At 39.9% G+C, this 19,029-nt stretch overlaps 1 protein-coding gene and 1 pseudogene across 9 annotated transcripts in view; both read right to left on the bottom strand.

Moving 5' to 3' along the window:
- Positions 1-19,029, bottom strand: part of FRMD6 (FERM domain containing 6) — a 314,363-nt gene that overhangs the window by 199,816 nt on the left and 95,518 nt on the right. The window lies entirely within an intron of this gene.
- LOC112921490 (U6 spliceosomal RNA) lies at positions 5,905-6,005 on the bottom strand (annotated as a pseudogene).

Raw genomic sequence — 19,029 nt, 5'->3', positions numbered from 1 at the left:
TTTCTCTCTATATATTGTATATATAATGACACATTTACGTGTGTATATGCATGTGTGTGCATTTGTATTTTACACTTCTGCAGTGCTTTTTTTTAGATTATAAAAATCTTGTTATATTTTATTTTATTTTATTTTTTAATAATAAATTTATTTTTTATTGGTGTTCAATTTGCCAACATCCAGAATAACACCCAGTGCTCATCCTGTCAAGTGCCCCCCTCAGTGTTCTGCAGTGCTTTTTTAAAAAGATTCATTTATTTGAGAGAGACAGCACGTAAGGGGAGGGGTTGGGGTAGAGGAAGAGAGAGAGAATCCCAGACTTCCTGCTGAGCACAGGGCCTGACGTGGGGCTCCATGTGGGGCTTGAGATCATGACCTGAGCTGAAATCAAGAGTCAGGCACTCAACCAACTGTGCCACCCAGGTGCTCCCCGAGCGCTTCTTAAATGGAAGGTACTTCCCATGCACTAATGCATATTAACTCTAATTGTCATATTCCTGAAAGGCAGGTGGGTGTTATTGTTGCTGTCATCATTGTTCCTATTTTCTTTAAACATGTGTAAAAATAACATAGAGAAGTTAAGTGACTTGTCCAAGGCCAAAGAATGAATAAGTATAGAATCTAGGATTTAAGGCCAAGGAATTTATTTTTATTTTTTTTAAGGATTTTATTTATTTATTCATGAGAGACACAATGAGAGAGAGAGAGAGAAAGAGAGAGAGAGAGAGGCAGAGACACAGGCAGAGGGAGAAGCAGGCTCCATGCAGGGAGCCTGACGCAGGACTCGATCCTGGGACTCCAGGATCACGCTCTGAGCCGAAGGCAGACGCTTAACTGCTGAGCCACCCAAGTGTCCCAAGCCCAAGGAATTTAGTATCAAAATTAATGTGCTTTGTGCCTTCAGGCACTCACAGTGCTTGTTTTCTTTCCCAGTTAGAGGAAAGGCATGAAGAGAAATACAAAACACCACGTTCCTACATCTGTGGGCTATTCCACCAGCATGTCCCATGAGACACGCTATTACTTCTGTGTGTCTCAGGAAACATGACTTGTGCTTGTTATAAGTTTCTGAATATGAGAAGAGGTAGGGGTGCTTGTGTAGTGTGAGAAAGCAGCACCCTTTGGTGGGAAAGTTCAGCTGAGCCCCTTCTGGCAAGTGGGCAGCGGTGGCAGTGAGAGCGTTGACTCCACAAAGCCTCTTGGATGCCCCTCGACCACCTGACTGGTTTTGCTGGCAGGTCTCTCTCTGCAGTGACCTGATTCAATTCCATTCTGCTCTACTGGAAAAGAATCATAGTTTATCAGAACTATCTAATGATTTCTTTTATGTTTTCAAAGTTAGGAAAAGCAGTTATCAGGACCAGTGATTTTCAAACTCCTAAAAAAATTTTTGGAGTAAGAAACAGCCTTCCTTTTTCCCTTTTTTCCCAATTGCAATCTTCATGGACACTCAATATAAAAAAGAGGGGAAAAAAAGTGAGGCAGTTGGTTGTAGCTAGGTTGGGGACCTTGGCGCTCTGCCAAGGGTCCCTTTTAGTGGCTTCTGAGAAATCTCCTCAGAAGGGGTTTTTTGTTGTAGATGAAGAATTACAGATCTGGCTAAAACTCCTACTTAGCTGAGGGCTTGAAAAACAGAAAGATACAGTGATTTTCCCAAAGCCACACAGCAGATAGAGCTGAGAATCTGCCAGTTTTCTAGTGTTCCTAGTGCTTTGTGTATCACATGATCGTATCACATTACTGACACTGGCACTTGCTGAGGATCAGCTGGGGAGAGACAACGCTGGTGTCTGTAAGCCACAAAGCACTCACACCTCTTGGCTGGTGATCCACTGGCCAAAGTTGGAATTCACTTGCCAACACCAGGGCATAAGCAAGAGGAACTGGCCACTGCTGACCAGTGAACCTGCCACCGAATCTTGATGAAAGGTTCCCACTACATTTGCAGAACAGATGCTGAGACCGAGGGATCATATTTTACTGTAATGGGAGCCGTCCGAACGTATGCCTCACCCATCTGTCTTCTCTCAAGGTACAACAGCCTTCCCTCTTTATCTGACTGGAAGGTACAGTTATTTTTATTGTCAGGAGCATAAAATACATGGGGACATTTGAATGGGGATCCTTGGATGCACAGAATAGCTGCTCAGCATAAAGCAACTGCTAAATATTTTGTAGCATTTTCATAATTCATGAAACCTGTTAGTCCGTGGAGATTTTTCTAGATACCCCATCTTCTATAGGCTGCAGAGAAAGGAGAAAGAGCTATTTTCCTTAAGGGTCTGCCTATCTGATCTACTTTGCCTCATTTACCCAAATATTTACATAGGACTATCTCTTGATTACTAACTCTCCTAATAGTGACCTGTTTCTTGCCCCAACTCTGGATGTTTTGGAACAAGCTGTTTAGCTCTTTCAGGCCTTGGTTTATCAATTCATGTAAAGGACCAGTCTGCATGTTGTCATGAGGAATACACCGAGTTAATGTTTATAAACCATGGTGATGTTCTCAGATGAAAGATGTTCAGTGACTATAAAAATACTCCTCTGTGATGATTAATGCATGGTCTTTGCCAATGAGATTATTTAAATGATGGAACAGTGGCTACTATTTTAATCATATAGAGCCTCACCGAAGTTTCAAAGCACTTTTCCGACACTAAATCATGGCATGTGTTACTTAATCCTCACTTTAGAGACAGGGAAGTTGAAGCACAGTAATGCATGTGCAGGGGTTAAATTTTACTGTGTTAAAGTTTTCCGGGTTGCTTCTCTTCCAGAACATACTCCAGATTCATTCACCTTGTCCCTCTCACCAGGCATTTTGTAAAATATCCTGAACCGAGACATTTGCCCTGGACAATGATTGCAAAGCTCACAGGAAATCCATTTAGCAAGTATTTATTGAAGTCCTGGAAATAGAGAGATGAGAGACATAATCCATGGTCTCAAAACCCTTACAATTCAAAGGGAGAGGCAGAGCAGCAAGCGAGTGGTAAGCTGAGTGCTATGATAGAGACATGCATACAGAGGGAGAGTATCCAGATGAAGAGTGAAGGGAGTGTAGAGACAATTTAAGAAGTGATACTTTGTTTGTTTGCAAATGTGCTTTGGTCATGAATCTTAATTTGGGTTCCTTCAGACACAGTTGCTGCAGCAAAGATTTGAGGTTTATTTATTTTATTAAGATTATTTATTTATTTATTTATTTATTCATAAGAGGCACAGAGAGAGAGGCAGAGACACAGGCAGAGGGAGAAGCGGGCTCTCTGCGGGGAGCCCAATGTCAGAGTCAATCCAGGACCCCGGGATCACGACTTGAGCCAAAGGCAGACGCTCAGCCACTGAGCCACCCAGGAGCCCCTGATTTGAGGTTTATAGAGAAGCTTACTTGGAAGATGAAGAAAGTACCATAAGGTGACAGGGAAGGAAAGGCAGTTATCACTATGGGCGACCGGAGCTTATTTCTGGGGAAACACACATCTCAGAGGCATCCCTGCAAGGAGCCAGGGAGCCAGGGTATTTGTGTCCCAATTCCTATCAGCTATGGTGGTGGACTGCTTCTGGAGGACATTAATTCCCTAACATTCTTGCCTATGTCATATGGGACAAAGTAGGCTCCAGGCACCAGAGGAAGTCTTCAAATAAAGAAGTGGTGGCAGTTGGAAGTCCAAGGCACTTAGGGATAAGGGTAAAAGGGACAAACAAGGCACAGGAGCTGCTCTGCCTTTTGAAGAAAATCACTGCTTGAACTCAAAGTACTTATTCTCTAGTGTGTGTGTCTCTCTCTCTTTTTAAATTCAGTTAGCCAACATATAGTACATTATCAGTTGCAGATGTAGTGTTCAATAATTCATCAGTGGCATATAACACCCAGTGTGCCTCTTTGACAGTCTGGTTTGTAGACAACCATTTAACTATCCATTTCAGTCTACAGAGGACAGTCTCTATTAAGAGCAGGGACAAAGCTGGGGGAAGATCAACTCACAGCTTACGGCTTACTACATGTGCAAAACACACCGCTCACTCCTCTTGTCCTGCAGGTCTCAGAAAAGATGCCTCCTTCTTAGCTTTCTTTTTGACCCCTTCCTTGTCCTCCGTAGGACTCTGAGCTCACCCTCTCATGATGCTTATAATATCCACTTGTACTTTTGTATTTATTCAACCATCTTCGAAAGACTCAACTTCCTGAAGGCAGAATCTGTGCCTATCAGAGAATCTCTCTGTGATGCATGTGATCTTCTCTTAAAAGAACAAGAATAGGGGCGCCTGGGTGGCTCAGTTGGTTAAGCATCTACCTTCAGCTCAGGTCATGATCATGGGGTCATAGGATGGAGCCCCACATGGGGCTCCCTGCTCAGCAGGGAGTCTGCTTCACCCTCTGCCCCTCTCTCCCTTCATACTCTCCCTCTCCCTCTCTCTCAAGTAAATGGATAAAAACCTTTTTTTTAAAAAAAAAAAGAACAAAAATAATAAATCTTTTCTACTTTATGACTTCCCTTTAAAGCAAGTGTCTGGGGCAGCCCAGGTGGCTCAGCAGTTTAGCGCCACCTTCAGCCCAGGACCTGATCCTAGAGACCAGGGATTGGTCCGCATCAGGCTCCCTGCGTGGAGCCTGCTTCTCCCTCTGCCTGTGTCTGTCTGTCTGTCTCTCTCTGACTCTCATGAATAAATAAATAAAATCTTAAAAAAATAAAGCAAGTGTCTGGGAGGGTGTGTGAATAGTCCAGAAGAAGTGTAAGATGAGCTGAAAGTAATGAGGTCAGTGACTGTAATGCAATGAGCACAAAAGGAAGAGGCAAGAGGAAGGGAGAGCCACCAGGATGAGATATTCTGAGGGTTAAAATTAAGCAGCAAGAAGTGTAACATCATGTGAAGAGAGAAACCTTTTTAAAAAGCCTGAGGAGGATATGAGATGTCATGAGCACTGGGTGTTATTTACAACTGATGAATCACTGACCTCTACCTCTAAAACAATACACTATATGTCAATTAATTGAATTTAAATAATAAATAAGTAATAAATAAATAAAACATTAAAAAAGAAAAGAAAAAAGGGAAAAATAAAATAAAAATAAGCCTGAGAGGAACCTCCATGCTGGCTTCCACAGTGGCTGCACTAGCTTGCCCCACTTACATCCCCACCAATGGTGCACAAGGGTTCCTCTTTCTCCACATCCTCATCAACATTTGTTGTTTCTTGTGTTTCTGATTTTAGCCATTCTGACAGGTGTGAGGTGATATCTCATTGTGGTTTTGATTTGCATTTCCCTGATGATGAGTGATGTTGAGCATCTTTTCACATTTGTGTCATTATATTATACACCTGAAGCTAATATAACACTATGCTAACTATACTAGAATTAAAAGAGAAATAACTAGAAAGTCATTTCTCTAAGGCATGAAAGGTTAAAAACTGTTTTTAATTCACTTTTTGTCAACTCTGCTTTTAAATTTAGGTAGCTGGGGCACCTGGGTGATGCAATTGGTTAAGCACCTGACTCCTGGTTTTGGCTTAGGTCATGATCTCAGGGTCGTGAGGTCAAGTCCCATGATAGGCTCCCCACTCAGCATGGAGTCTACTTGGGATTCTCTCTCTCTCCCCTCTACCCTTCACACTCAAGCTCGCTCTCTCTCTGAAATAAAGAAATAAACCTTTAAAAATGAATGAATAAACTCAGGTAGTCAAATAGCTTGAATGAACATATCATTTTGTGTTTAAATGCTCATTTTCTTTTTGTTGATTATGAATTTTTACACCCTTACTGCAGAACATTTTTTTAAAATACAGAGAGGTTTCAAAATTGTAGTCCTAATTCCCCAAGATAATTACTGTTTATATTGTGTTTGTATTTCTGTATAATTTTTATCCTACGCAGATCAAATCTATAAATTCTATTTTTGTAAAATGAGAAGCATACAAGAATTTGCATGTCATCTTTGCACAGGTGCCATGCTAATCTTCCTGTATTTTTTTAATCTGGGTACACATGCTGCTGAAGTATTGTACATAAAATTTTATATTACATATTGCATTTTCAATTTCTACTATATTTTAACTTTGCCCACAGCAGGATTTCTTTTTGGTCTGATCCTTCAGGCCAAATCTAATTTTCTCTAGTTGCTGGAGAAATTTCTGGAATAGAAAGTATTTTCAATCCGGGGAAGGGTAGCATTCTCTTTCTAAATCCTCAAAGGGGCACACTTGTGGAAATTTGTCAAACCTATGATTTTAGGATGATGCTGAGGTGCAGATATGTGTGACTGGATTTTAAATTCATGCTCTATTTCCTAGAGCACTTTCTAAAAACATAAAAAGGAAAACAGGGATTCTCATTATGGTGCTACTACTCCCAAAACATGGTGCCATGGGATTTTATAACAGAAATATGGTGGCCAGAAATCTAAACGACAAAGCTAATTGAAAAATGTAAAGCCTATCTGCAAAGGCTAAGTTTAAATTGCTCATCATTTTGTTCTTTTACCCTATCCCTGATCTCTGGATTTATGTATTTACATAAAAATAGCTACATGTAAAATCTGTAACTAAAAATGATACTGTTTGCATGTCATTCATAACCTAAAATTTTGAGGTTAAGACCAGATTATTTTCTGGCATTTAGAAATAAGACGTTTTATATACAAATCCATTTTTGATTTGATGAGTGGTCTTGAATAAATCAGTCTGAGGTGTGTTTAAGCCACTTTTAAAATTCTGCTAAAGAACAAATCTAAGGAACAGCTAAATTAAGAATGTCATCTTTTCACTTTAAATTTCTGTAGATGAGTCATTTAAATGACCTTTAATCCTAGTACATTTAAAATGACTACTACAGTTAAAAGCATTCATTTTACACTCCACAATTTCAATTCCATGTTAAGTCAGTTCTCTGTACTGCTCAGAGAAAAGTCTATATACATGAATGGGCTTAATCCAGATGGGACCAAAAATATGATTTGTCCAGAGATAAGCATTTACAGTAAATAAATACCACTTCTGCTCTTCACAAACTTGTCTTGGTCAGTTAAAGGAAAGTAGAGAAACAGAATTTCAGAACTGATCATTTCATTTTACAATATATATAAGCTTCCCACATGCCAGTTACGATGTTAGGAGCCCAGGAAGGAAGGTAGGTAGGTCATGGGTCTCTGTCTTTGACTGGCTCATCTCTGAGTGAAGGCGTTTCAGAGTTTTCTATAGAAGAGACGTGAGGCTTAGACCCAAGATATATTCCAGGGGAAAGAAAAGGAGTAAATGGGGCCAAGCCTGGGATTTGTGTCTACAAAGTACACAGAGCAATTCATTGAACTTGGCATCCCTGGGAGACTAATCCATCATATCACAGCATCTCTTTAGTGAAAATTTATAATTTCAAAACAGTTGGCTCCTGCAAGGCTCTTTTTGCCTCCTCCTCCTCCTCCTCCTTTTGGCTGAGCTTAAGACCTACTTCTTGGCCGGGCTGTTTGAATTTAAGTTTCTTAACCTGCCCACCTCTATCAATAAATCAATGTTTCTCTTCCAAATTCTTTTCTAAATTTAAATAAAAATGACAGCAGTCCTTGTTTTTAAGACTATATACTTCTACTGGAAGATAAAATCCATAAATATGTACATTTTTCCTGAAGATTCAAATGCATTTTGTTTCATCTGAGACATATCAGTATGATTATTAAAAGAACAGTCAAGTAACACTTCCTTCAAATTACGCACTCCGACCCTATTTTAGCTCTTACATTCTACTAGTAAAGGCACCTACTTTACTATGAATTGTTCATAATATAAATACTGTGCCTCGTAGTTCTACTTTAGTACATTTATGTATCATGTCAGTTTTTTAAATAGACCTTTTAGTACTCTAACTTACATACAGTAAAATGTACCTATGTTAGTATACAGTTCCATCAAAAGTTTATGTCTTCAACTACCTCTACAGTCAGGGACACAGAACATTTGTATTACCTCCAAAAGTTTCCTCAGCTCTCTTTGTAACAACATCCTCCTCACCCCCAGCCCCAGATAACCATTGATCTCCTATCATGATAGGTTAGATTTATCTTTTTGGCATCATAAAGTGTACATTTTTTGTGTCTGTATTTTTTGATAGACATAATATTTTTGAGATTTATCCTTGTTGCTGCATAAATAAATAGTACATTGCTTTTAAACACTGGATTTTATTCCATTTGTGCATATATCACACTTTGTATGTTTATTTACCTCTTGATGGACATGTGGGTTGTTTCTAGTTTTTGGCTATTAAGAATAAAGCTGCTGTGACTGGCAGCCCGGGTGGCTCAGCGGTTTAGCACCACCTTCAGCCCAGGGCATAATCCTGGAGACCCGGGATTGGGTCCCATGTTGGGCTCCCTGCATGGAGCCCGCTTCTCCCTCTGCCTTTCTCTCTCTGTGTGTCTCTCATGAATAAATAAATAAGATTTAAAAAAAAAAGCTGCTGTGAACATTCAAATGTAAATATTTGTGCAGACATATTTTCATTTATATTGAGTAAATTACTTAAAAGTCAGGTTGTTGGGCCATAGGGTACATATGATTAATTTTATAAGAAACTGTCTCTTTTCCAAAGTGGTTGCACCAATTTACATTCCCATAAGCAGTGTATGAGGGCACTTGCTCCACATCTTATCCAATTTTAGCCATTCCGGTGGGTGTATTGTGGTATATAATTTGTACTTTCCTGATAACCAATGAAGTTAAAATGTTTCAAATGTGTTTAGTGGCCATTCACAGATTTCTTCGATGAAATATTTGGTCAAATCTCTTGCCCAGTTTTAAATTCACTGTCTTTGTATTGGTTAGTGATAAAACATCTTCATATATCTGAAGACAAATCCTTCGACAGACATATGTTTTGTGAATATTTTTCCCCATTTTGTGCTTTGCCTTTTCATCTTCTTAATGCAGTCTCTCAAAAAAGTAGATGTTTTTGACAATACCAATCCACAGAACATGGTAGGCATATCTGTTTACAAGTAAACTTTGCTAGTGAGTATAGTGAGTTTCTCTTAAAATGCTGTGCCAAGGTCACTCATGCTGCCTATTTCAGAGTGATTGCTAATGTATCTGTGGCAAAGAATCCCAGGGATTATCGAGCGTAAGATTCACCAATGATATAACTCTCCAAATTTTGTGCTACCAGGAGTCTCTGTCTCAGTGACTATCTTCATTCCTTTCCTTTCTTCCCAATACTTCTCCACAGAATGTCTTCTTCATTTTACAGAATGAGTCAGCAAGGAGTACATTATTTCATCTCAGTGTAACGGTCACCATGACCTTGTTTCATTGAAAAAGTAATTTAAAAGTTGAGTCTGTTCTAGATTTCAAGAGTAGAAATCTCTGATATATTGACTTAGAATACTCAAGCCTTTCCTTGGCTCTCAAAACCAGAACTCAATGAGTTTGTCCTTTCTTCTAAGGAGACTAGCGGCCTGTGTTTCATTCATTTATTTTAGAAATATTTGTTAAAATGTACCATATGCCAAGCCTTGTAACAGAAAAGCAAGAAATACCTAGTGTACCATATAGCAAATCTTTTAGTTTATTCTTAATGGAACAACAAGCCATCTTGAGGATAGGAATCTTATTCATTCTCCTGTGCTCAGTGCTTGGCATATAGGTATTTATTAATGTAGTTAATGTGTGAATGATTGTATGCAAGCATGCATGAATGAAGTGTCAGAGAAAGCTGGCTTGCCTAGTTTTCTATGTTTTCTATAATGTGAGTGTTTTCTATAATAGGAAAGCTATAACCAAATAGCTACAGCCAATCGAGAGAAAATCATGCTATGGTAGCAATAAAGTAAACCAGATCTCCCAGTAGGATCTTAGCTAGGAAATCAGTTACTACTCAGATTGAGGCTTCTATCATTTTGATTCCTAAGTTAAAATTTCCCAAAGCAGGAGAAAATACATGGGACCCCCAAAAATGAGAAGGGTCACAAGGAAATTAGTTTCTTCTTATATTATATCAGAGATATGATTAATAAGAAGAAAAATGACTACTACTCTAACACATATTATTTAGTACAGTTTATAAAACAGGTTCATATCCTTTTCTTATTGGATCCTTACAATACTCCTGGGAGGTAGCCACAAGAGATATTAGTATCAATATACTTCCACATTATAGAGTTGGAAATGAGGTTCACAGAATGAAAGTATCTTGCCCAAGATCTTACAGCTACTTAATAGAAAAAAAGACTAGCTGGATTCTAATATTCTTTTTTGCTGCCCTTGGAGGGCAACCCCCTTACTTGATGGGGTGCCATGGATGGTATATCTAAATCTACATTTCTCTTTTCCTCTTAATTTTTAAATAATATCCCTTTTTGTGTCATGAAAGGAAATAAATTATCCTTATCATAGTGTATCTTCATGGTATGCTCTCAACAGTATTAAGGAAAACTCAATTTTTAAAACAAAGCTTTGATATAAAGCTTCACGTAATTCCATAGGAATGACCTCCTTGGAAATCATGCTCCTTGGATTCTGTGAACCCTCAATTTTTTTTTTCTATACAAACCCTACTTTATAAGAAATTAGCCGGAACATACAGAACTGACTTTTTTTTTCTTTTACACAGATGAAGCTCCCATAATTGTTTTTTACATTTTACCTGTCCAAGAGGAACTCCTTACCTGAGGCACATCTATTCAGAAATTTCAGTCTTGCTATGCTTGTAGGACAATGGTGCTTGATAGCTGTAGACAGGAACTTGGGAGGAGCTCCACAGAGTTATTCATCACCTCTGTGAGCTATCACATCAAGACATACTAGAAAACCAGCTTGCATTTGGGGAAAAATCTTCAGTGGCAACCATGACTATGGCTAGACATTACTACTGTAACAGGATTACATTTTCAGGCCATTGCTTTGCAGAAGGTAAAGTATGTCTGCCTCTGCCTCAATGACAATGGTGTAATTGTAGGCTTCATAATTGGGTCTAAAGGAAGGAAAATTCAAGGACTGTGGCTGGGTCACTGGGCAAAATTTGAGATTCTATCATCCCTGCCAATGGTTGAGAGCTATGACCAAGAAAAATACAACTTAATCTCTCTTTCTCCAACAGCTATATTTCTATATTCTTATTGGCCTCTATAATAGCTATGTGAAAGATAAACACTCTCTTTATTAATGGTTCATTAAGAATTTTCATATCTATGTGACATGTAGTATATTCTTTGCTCAAAATAAAGTACTTTAGAGCTTTGATTCCAGCTGGTCTGGATTGGAAAACTCATTAATGCTGTTAGAGTGACTGACCACAAACTCCTCAGGGGAGAGTTATGGTCTTATATGTAAGGAAACAGCCAAACTGGATTGGTCAACTTTTATAAATAACTATTGGAAAATGTAATTTAGAGGGATGAGTACATCAGTTACAGATTGTTTCCTTAATTGCCCCTGTTATTTCCCAGTTTCAAATTTTAGGCATTTTTCATGACAAAAATAATAATTAAAGTATGCAACAAAGCTCATCATTCAGTCTTTTATAACACAACATCTATCTGTAATGACAAAGGGAATTATAAATGACATTGCAATTTGGAGACAAAATTGCAAGATCTTTTATAGTTAAAGCAATTGATAGCCATCTTGACCAAGTTCTAAATTTAAGTCACCATCTCTCAGTTCAGATTGGCATCAACTTAAAACAGACAAGGAATTGTTTCCAGTGGAGAAGATTAAAATGCAATTATAAATACATCTATCTTCCTTTGCCTACGGACTCTCCAACCATAATACCATTTGCATAATGGGTTAGTTTGTTTGTTCTCTGTTAAATGTTAAATTTGGAACATTTTATTCTAAGTGCCATCAAAAAATAAACACATGAAGTTCTAAGCCCACAGCTTTTCATATTTATGAGACTAAGAATATGTCCATTTTGTCTGTATTTAGAGAAACACAAGCACTTTCTAATTTTTTTTACACACCCAAGATGACAAGGATCTAAAGAGTTATGAATATAGACAAATGAAAGCTAGTATTTTACCTCATTCTCAAAGACACACACACACACACACACACACACACACACACACACACACACATCCTCACCCTGCTTCTTTTTGAAGGCATCTGGAGGTTCCAGTTTGTGTGTTGGCTTCTGGTTGCCCTGCCCCTTTCCATCTCTGATGTCTTCTATTCCTGAGCTGTATTCCTGAGTGGACACCTGAATAAGTACATGCCTACACTCTTTTCTCCTACTAATCCCCTGTAAATGGGCCCTGTGTCTAACTGCCTGGATGGCAAACAGTTAACCTAAAATCCAGTTCCTGCAAATTGAGGAACTATTACTCAAGTGGAACACATTTTGCTTTTTTAAGAGGGTATCTTGGGATACATAATAGCTGAATTTAGTCCTTAGAGGGGGGAATCCATGGCACCGGCTTGACCAGTAGCCAAACCTTTGGCAGGGGGAAACTTCCATGTTCTCTCCCAGAGATGAGCACTTTCCCATCTCCCCAATAGTGCAGCCTGGCTCAGGGCTAAAAGATGAAGTTAAGATGCACAGCAGCCAAACAGCCCTGATGTTTAAGAGTGGTGATCAGAACAGTGACCTCCTAGAAGGTTAGAAAGTGTCACCCATGAGTCAAAAGCATTACAGCAGTCGCTGCTTTGAAGTATCCCAGCCTCCTGAATACTTAAGGCTCTGCTGGTCTAAAGCTTCTCACATTCTATTTGTATTAGCAATTGGCATTTCCTCAAACTCCACTGCCTAGGCTCTCAGTAAAGAGATTTTATGCTATTTAATGGTAAAAATTTAGCCTCCCTGATGGTTTTCTTTAATGCAGTTACTTGAGTATAAAGGGGATGGGTCTCCTTGGAAACATGAGTAGCAACTCAGCTACTCTGTCTCCTGACAACCATCTCTCTGTGTCATTGGCTGCCTATTTCAAGCAGTTGATATCCTGACTAGAACTGAACACTGAAGACCAAGCAGTAAGGAGGAGCAAATTTACTATTAAGGTTAAGACAGATGGTGGGAGGTAGGTCCAAGTGATAGTGGAGATGCTGTCAGACCAAGATACCATGTCCAGGGAGCATGAATACCTCCCTACAGATGGAGCACCAGTTATTCTAGAAGTAGAGGCTCAATAGGTAGGTGGGGCCCAGCCATAGAGAATTTGGACAGCAGATATACTAAAATTCAGGCAGTCAGACAGTGGCATATCAAAAGATGGAGAGGGGCGCCTGAGTGGCTTAGTTGGTTTAGCATCTGACTCTTGATCTTAGCTCTGGTTATGATCTCAGGGTTGTCTGAGCATCATGATTTCAGCATTAGCCAGGCAGGGAGTCTGCTTCTCTCCCTCTTCCTCTGCCCTCCTTTGCACCCCCACCCCCACCCCACTCAAATGCACACATGCACGTGTGCTCTTTCTCACTCCCTCAAAATTTGAGAAAAACTTAGATGGAGAACACAGGCCCTGCTACTGGGCAAAGGGCCTAGTCAGAGATAGGCACAAGGGGTGACTTCATCTATCTTGAAGATAGATGGTAGAAGAAGTGGTAGAAGAAGACTAAGGTATGTCCCAGAACCAGCACTTAAGAGATGCAACAAAGGCAGAGCTAAAATCTGGATGATGAGAACAGGGGTGGGGTGGAGTGACTTGGAATGGGACAAAAGTGAGAGCTTCATTATCAGAACTAGACCACAAGATGAAGGGACTGAATGAGGGGGAGTGTGAGGTAAGGCTCTGTTTCCATTTTGTAGCACAACTAAGAAAACAGGCATAACAAGGTTCTAGGATGGGAGGTAGGGACACCACTATGGTTGAATCAGAGGGTCAGGGACTCAGAGTACACATGAAAACTCTGCTATTGGTTAACGAGAGAGAAAACAGACTAGAAAAAAAAGTAGTACCCACAACTAGCCACCCCACATATTTTACATCTCATATTGCTTCCTTTCTCTTCTTGTCATCATAGTCTTAATACCTGCTTTTATTAACACTTTATCTTAAAAACTACTGAGAGATATGACTTTTAAAGAATATGCTAGGGTGAAGAAGTGCTTTAAGAATGATCTCCCTCTAAAGACTCCTAACTCTGGGAAATGAACTAGGGACACATTTTCCCTGGTGTCAGCCAGGGAAATGCCAGGGACTAGACTTGCATAAATGAGGAAGGCAGGGGATAAACAAAAGGCTGAGAACATAGAACTTCAGATACACCTGAATCTAGGTCAAGACTAAGCTATTGTTTAAATGGCTGATACCCAGGCCTGACTCCAGGTCATTAGAAAAAGCTCCTGATGATAGACAGGTACTCCTTATTTTAAAAATATAAATTCAGGAAGTAGCTGAGAACATTGATTAAATGAGTACCAGCTTCTTTGGAACATAAGAGTTTTGCCCGAGCCTTTGCCAACCAGATTTTACATTGTAAAGCCAAAGCAGCCATTACAAAGAAAGACCTGGCATAGGGTATTTGCAGTAGGTGTTTAATATGTTACAGAATTGTGGATTTGGGCTGAGAAGACGGCCAAAGGAATCCATTCCTTAGTATTCTCTGATGAGTAATTTACATGCCATTTTCTCAAAAGATGTAGCAGCCACCGAATATGCCAGCTGACAGGGATGGCTCCTCTCAGGCGATCAGAATATCCAGCATGTTTGGGTTATTAGAATCAAACTTTTAGGTGAAACTGGTCTCAACAAGGAGTGGGTCAGGGTATTGTGCTAGTTCAGAGAAACGTGGGGAGCTTGTTAAAATGCAGAGTCCCAGGCCCTCAGAATCAGAACATTCTTCAGGTGATTCTGATACAGTTGGTTCTGTAGGGACACTTAGAAAAAAGTCTAGCAGAGGTCCTCTTCGCACCACCACCCACTCACTGTATTTGTCAGAGCAGAACTGAACTGGACACTCCTCATTTTTAGAGTGCAGGTAGAGAGCCTCCCCAGTGGCCTGCGAATGGCTGGCTACTTTTCCAGCACACATCAGTGCCCAGTGCTGGGGAGGAAGCGGAGGCCCTCCAGGTGCTTAGCGGTCAGCAATGCTGTGGCCAATCCCGGGAGACAATGTGGCAACAAAGAGAGGAGCCCTCTCTATGCCAGCTCCAATCACCTCACTTCTGAGCCTCGATCTTTGCTTTTCTTTCATTTTGGCCACATGACCAGAAGTGGGTGGGTTCTGAAAATGAGGGATCAAGCAGGGGACATAGAGGCTGTTCTTTCTCCCAATCTCTCTCCCCCGTGGCTACTGGAATTCCCCCATTTGTGCTGCATCCTGAAGACTTTCATCTATCTTGAAAAAAATGAATCATTACACCAACTATCAGGAGGAGGCTGTGCCTTCCTTGCGTGAGCCCCCTTTAAGGACAGGAGTTGCTGAGACAGAAAATTCCCCAGAGGCAGGCTTGATTGATGATATGACATTGTCTCCTGAGGACACAGTGATTTGCAGCAGCATTTCAGCAACCCAAAATAAACCATCACTCTGCACAAGGGGTGACAAGCTTAATGTCTACATGCTTCATCATAATTCTGGTAGCAGAGCTTCCCAGAGTTCTAGGTTAACTAACCCCTTCCACTTTGGCCGAAAAACCTGGAGCAGGAACATGAGAGAGATCATAAGATAATTGTTCTTTGGATGAGCACCTTTCATCTGAAGATCTCCAAGTGTTTCATAAATATTAATTAAATTGCAACAACACCTTGGCATGAGTAATTATTATCTGTCCACCACCCCCAGCTCCATACAAACCCCTTAGAGATGAGGCATTTAAAGGATAGAGTGGCGAGACTTTAGTGTCTGAGTTTATCATAGAGGCAAAATCTAAACTTCAATGTTCTTCATTTCTAGAATTATATTAAAGAGTACTAAAGTGATTGAAAGGATCATATGAGGAACCTCCACACAGTTTTCCAGAGTGGCTGCACCAGTTCACATTCCCACCAACAGTGTAAGAGGGTTCCCTTTTCTCCCCATCGGTGTCCATCGAAAGATGAATGGATAAAGAAGATGTGGTTTATGTATACAATGGAATATTACTCAGCCATTAGAAACGACAAATACCCACCATTTGCTTCAACGTGGATGGAACTGGAAGGTATTATGCTGAGTGAAATAAGTCAATCGGAGAAGGACAAACATTATATGTTCTCATTCATTTGGGGAATACAAATAATAGTGAAAGGGAATATAAGGGAAGGGAGAAGAAATGTGTGGGAAATATCAGAAAGGGAGACAGAACATGAAGACTCCTAACTCTGGGAAAAGAACTAGGGGTGATGGAAGGGGAGGAGGGCAGGGGGGTGGGGGTGAATGGGTGATGGCCACTGGGGGGGGCACTTGACGGGATGAGCACTGGGTGTTATTCTGTATGTTGGTAAATTGAACACCAATAAAAAAATAAATTTATTAAAAAAAAGAAAGGATCATATGATTCCTATGCATATATACACTATGAAGTTATACTAGAAGAAAAGAATAAAATGAATTTATCACTTAATTAGAACAACTATTATATTAATCCTAGCTTTTAACCAATTTTTTTCTCTCCCAAGAAACTTCTTACTGTTTCGATTTTTCTACCTATGAAATGATGACATATGGGGTTCCCTAATCTCTTACATTATTCTATCACCCAATCATAAACACTGATGGCTCATGAGGTGATATGTTCTATGACCTACAAAAGATATTCATCTTTCCCATTAATAATGGCATATCCTCACAATTTATTTATTTGTTTGTTTGTTTGTTTGTTTTTTATTCATAAGAGACACACAGAGAGAGGCAGAGACATAGCCAGAGGCAGAAGCAGGCTCCCCACAGGAAACCAGATGCAGGACTTGATCCCAGGACCCCAGAATCACGACCTGACCCAAAGGCAGATACTCAACCACTGAGCCACCCAGGTGCCCCTAGACCCTTACAATTTAAAATGTGTTATCCTGATATATCACACAACCCAGAAGAATCTTCGTGATCAAAGCTGTTACTCATATTATCAGAATTACCTTCCTCTTTATATTAGTTGATGGCCATTGGCCTGTATGATATCTTATTTAAGTCTGTCACAATCTTTTTTTTTTGAAAGTGGTTAATAAAACTACCACCAAGATTTATAAGAAGAAAACCCAACAACCTATAGTTAGAGACCAAATATCGTCAGTGATTCTAAAATCTGTCCCTGCCTCTATTCTGTTGGAGGAATATCAGTTTCTCATTTACTATGTTTACCTGGAAACAGCTACCTGGAGGTAGGTTAAGAAGTAGTGGGGCTTCTTGGAGGGGCTTAAGACAGAGTTGCAAGTGAATAAAGCAGCTAAGTTTACAGTCTTTGCCAACCAGCTCTGCAGATGCACTTGGGGCTATTGTGCGTGGAGAAAGCCAAAAGAAAGAGAAGATCTGGGGTCACTGGGTGGCTCAGTTGGTTAAGCATCTGCCTTTGGCTCAGGTCATGATCCTGGGGTCCTGTGATCAAGCCCCACATCTGGCTCCCTGCTCAGTGAGGAGTTTGCCTCTCCTCGGTCTGCTTGTGCTCTCTCTCTCTTTTGCTCACCCTCTATCAAATAAACAAATAAAATCTTAAAAAAAAAAAAAAAAAAGAAAAGAAAGAAAGAAAAGATCCAGGCACACTCTCAAGAGGATCCCAAGCAGAGAGGAAAGGAGGAAGGCATAGAGCAGGGCACGCATACAGAAAGGTCAGACATAATTCTGTCACTGCAAAGGCCTGTGGGAAAATGCAAAAATTAAAGAAGGCAGCAAAGATTGATCCTTCAGGTATTGGCCACGGAGGTAAATTCCCAAAGGAAAGAAAGATTTCCAACTTCTGGTTAAGACCAACTGCAGGCATATTTGATGGAATTGGTGAAGCCATAACATCGCATGTGTATGTACTAAGATTTCTTATAAGGTTTACAAAGAAAATAATGTATGCTGCTCATGGTAGGCCAATGATAAATCTTTCTATAGAGATATTGTTTATGGAGCAAGTGAGAAACATCTACCAAGGAAGCCACTGGCTAGCGCAAAAATCTGTAGTCATAAAATATTCTTGGATCTTTTAGAAGTCATTATTATTTTAGGGAAAATATAGAGAAGTTCCTGAAACGAATACATATGTAATGAGAATACTAAGGGCTAAGGAGAAAGAGCTGTACAAAAACAGACATGAAAACTCACTTATTTAATGCTGAGCAGCTACCATGTTTCCATGCAGTGTCTTCTTTGATGCTCTAAATGACCAGATGGGTTAGGAGCATAAAGGAAACAACCCACCTCAGGTTGGTGATTTGGTAAATGAGTCAGAAAAGAGGGCCCAAATCCTAGGTCTGCCATGTGATCCTGGTCAGTTACCTGTTCCCAAGGCCTCAGCTCTCTCACAGGGCTGTTGGGAGAATTAAACGAGATATTGCCCATAAAATTCTCAGCACAGAGCCTGGCATATCACAGAGAATGCACTCAAGAAATGTTAGTGCACATCACACCTGTCACAGGAGGCTCCCTACCCAACCACAAGGCTGAATAAAAATAAACAGCATCCAACTTTTCAGAGCTGATATACCCAAAGGAAAAACCATCTTCCCTAATGGCCACTTTGGGTGCTAGGTCTGACTCGAACATTGCTGCTCAGTTTTCACAAAATAATTCTGGGCCGTCTCTGTTGGGAGCATCCTCAGGGTTTATTTAAAATATATACATATCTGTGTATTGTTATTGATGGCAAGTCTTGGTCCTTCTGGAGTGATTTTTTTTTTTCCTATTTAGAATTTGTCATTTATAGCCCGACCTAAGGAAGAAGGAACATAATCAAGAAAGGACAAAATTTACATACACAGATTGTGTGTGTGCACATACACACCTTATAAATCAACCCTAACGGTAATTTCAAGTGAGGACTTGTATAAACATTGTGAAGAATGGTGGACAATGATGTCAAGTGCATAACTTCCTGAACTCATTACTTGAAGGTTGTCTTTCATCTAATCTTGACTTTTTAAATATGATTTAACATAAAAGTCTCATTCTTTTATTGTTGTACATGAGCTGTTGGGTCT

The sequence above is a fragment of the Vulpes vulpes genome, chromosome 6, assembly GCF_048418805.1.
Source record: "Vulpes vulpes isolate BD-2025 chromosome 6, VulVul3, whole genome shotgun sequence".
NCBI lineage: Eukaryota > Metazoa > Chordata > Mammalia > Carnivora > Canidae > Vulpes > Vulpes vulpes.
This window is presented reverse-complemented; position numbering and strand designations above follow the sequence as displayed.